This window comes from Acyrthosiphon pisum, chromosome A2, assembly GCF_005508785.2.
Source record: "Acyrthosiphon pisum isolate AL4f chromosome A2, pea_aphid_22Mar2018_4r6ur, whole genome shotgun sequence".
NCBI lineage: Eukaryota > Metazoa > Arthropoda > Insecta > Hemiptera > Aphididae > Acyrthosiphon > Acyrthosiphon pisum.
Genome location: NC_042495.1, coordinates 13,299,366 through 13,302,957, shown reverse-complemented (window position 1 = coordinate 13,302,957; position 3,592 = coordinate 13,299,366).

Below are 3,592 nucleotides of genomic sequence, written 5' to 3'. Positions count from 1 at the left end.
ACTAAATAGTGGCTACAGTGGCGTATTTAGGAAATTTTTCATGGAGCTAGGAGTCCAGCTAATTTTCTAAACACATTTAAGTGGGGCTCCTTCACACCCCCCAGTAACACACTGTAGTCTGTAAATTGTAATAGAAATTCAATTTATTACAATGCATTAAGTTATTAACATAGCATTTTAACTTCAGACGCTCATAAAAAAATATTGTGTATTAATTTCCACTAACAACAGCTAATGAGTTATGAGAACTATTTTATTATATTTTCCAGTTTTATGACCGAGTGAACATTTTTTATCAACAATCAATATCTAACTCTAAAAAAAATAATAAAACTCGTAAATTTAGTATGCCTATAAATAGCTCAAAGAGAATAGCTATGTTTCGAAAATATTATGGTGCATAGAAATTGATAATATAAATATTCAATGAAAATGTCATACATCTGCGGTTAGGTATATATTTTTTTAAGTTACAAATACTTACAATAAAACACAAAATCGATTTTTTCGAAAACTGGTTGAGTAAAATTCTCAGTTATTCGTTAATTTTTGTTTGTTTTTTCTGACGCCTTTCAAAACCATTGTCCATTACGAATTTGTTACTTTTGACCATCAAAGTAACAACTAGATTCACTTTCCTACCAGAAAAGATGCTATTGAAGAAAATCAGAGCATTTTTACTGACCAAAAAGGTGATGGACACAAATTAAAATTATAATAAATTAATAAAAAAAAAGCCCTGCATGTCATTGTAAAATCACTACATTCAACGCTTTGCTCAGAATCTAAAATGTTTTGGCTCATGAGTCATGGGCCATGGCTAATGTATTTATGTATATTTATTTTTTGGTGCTCGGATACTGGTTTACTCATTAAGCCACTGTCCACTACGAATTACATAACATTTACAAGTACCATTGTACATTTGTACCAATAATTACGTAAGAATTGTGTAAAAACTAAAAACATACATGTCAATAGATGAGTTCATTTCAAATTCATCACTGGTTCGTCCGCATAATAATAATATAACTGTTTACTAATTATTTAATAATTATTTTTTTTCCTTTTGCAAATTGCTAATATTTTCAACAATTGTTTATGTTCACTAACTTCACTATCTTTTTCCAAATAAGCGAATTGGTTGAGAATGCGCTTTCAGCCATAATTGTTGTGCATTTTTTATGGAGGAAATGGTGAGATATATTATGATTTATGAGTCATATTTTATTTGTCATTGTATCTGTCATAATGTCATATTATTATATTATATATTTATGACATTATGACAGAGACAATGACAAATAAAATATATATTAATTAAATCTAAACTAAATATACTTAATTGTAGCTATTAGCCTATTTCTAATTATTATGCAATGATTCCAAATAAATTTCTGATAATTCATAATGTTACAATGAATTTAAAAATTCACAACTTCTGCGTACCTATACAATGTTGTTGCCGTTGTTGGTAAATACTCTTTCGTCATTAACATTTTACACGTACTTGTTGAATTGTAATTGTGGAATAAAAATCCCCGGGAAAAAAAATCCCCTGACTGCAATATTACTCACAACCACATGCAAATGGTGAACAAATATTTTTTAAACGTTAATTAGTATCTATAATTACCACATTATTAATATTTAATTACAAATACATATATTACATTATATATTTATATTATACTATTTTATATCATTCAAAAAAATTATATTTTGATATAAATTACGATGTTAATTTTTCGAAAATTATTTATAATATTATATATATTATTTTATTGAATGATATAATATTATAGTACCTATAATATAATTTAAGTACGTATTTGTAATTCAATATTAATAATGTAATAATTATAGATGATACTCATTAACGTTTAAAAAATATTTGTTCAACCATTTGCAAGTGGTTGTGAGTAATATTGAGTAATATATGGAGTCTGGGGATTTTTTTTCCTAGGATCGGGGATTTTTTTTCCTGGTGATTTTTATTCTGATTGCCGTTAAATGTCTATGACGTCTATATCTTTGGCGATACAAATATTCAGTGTCTTTATTATTGTTTTTTTTTATTTATTGAACAATTTGCTTCAATAATAAAAGTTAATAGCGTATAAAAGCATTTACATTTTTTTTTTTTAATTACAATTTCTATTTCTTTAATTATTAAAAGTATTACTATAGTAATACTAGCTGTATAAGCTGTATAATAGCTGTATAATAGCTGTATAATAATATATATATTATTAGCTTATACAGTTCTAATTTTCTAAATGTTTTAATATATTATTGTGTAGGTACACTGTACACATCAGGTATTATCGTGTGCAAGTTTAATAGTCAGACAATTGTGGATCGAATCTAGGAAAAAAATCCACAGTAAAAATTTCCCAAAACTATACCTAACTGTTGGATACGGGCGGTACCCGTTTCCACCAAAAGTGTACCTTTCCCTTTTCCACCAATACCAGTTTCCACCAAATGTGTACTTTTCCCTTTTCCATCAATACTCGTTTCCACCAAATGAGATATTGACCACGTTTCTACCAAGACAAGTTATACACTTCGAGTTTCGATTATTTTAAAAGCTCTTGTAAGTAATATTAATGTAAACAATTATTTAATATTTGAAAAATTACATGGGCAATGCCGGGTGAGACAGCTAGTAATAATATAAATGTGTTCTGGTATAATTAGGCTTTAGTTTGTCAATTATTGGATATATTTATTAATGTATATGACCATATATATGATATTATGTATATATTTCATTATACTATACACGCTTATCGTATTCCATTATAAGTTAAAGTGTCATCATTCTTACCATTCTATCGATTAACCATTATCTATCGATATTATCTAACTATCTTAACTTTGACAATTTGACAGTTATATTATTTTAAATAAACTTTAACATATGATTTTTTTTACATTTGACCAAATTTATTAAAATTTAATATTTTCTTTATTTTGTTGTATATTAATTTATTACTTACAAGTTACAAGAGCTTTTAATATAATCGAAGTGTATAACTTGTCTTGGTGGAAACGTGTGAAATGGTCAATAATATCTCATTTGGTGGGAACGAGTATTGGTGGAAAAGGGAAAGGCACACTTTTGGTGGAAACGTGTTACGCCTTTGGATACAGGCGATACAGCTGTCAAAAATAATAATTAATAATAATTATGTTACCAATAAGTCGGTATAACTTTTTCGCTTATGCACCCCTCCTTAGAATGATGCATTTATGAACATACCTATACAATTCGTATGCTTTATGAGTTATGACATTTTCGTACCTAGGCTATTTATCTATTGTTATTAGTTATTACTGTTATATCGCTCCTATATGTTACTTTAATACTTATTTAATATATTGTATATATTTAGTTATTTATCCAAGTATCTTCATTATGTTCTATCTCGTGAAAGTCGATTGGCGTTAATATCTATGAAAAAAAAATACATAAATAAAAAAAAAATAATATAAGTAATTTTAACCATTCTTATTAATCAATCAAAAATTAAATTCGTAATGACCTACAGACTGCTATATTATGTACATATTGTTAAAAAAAAAA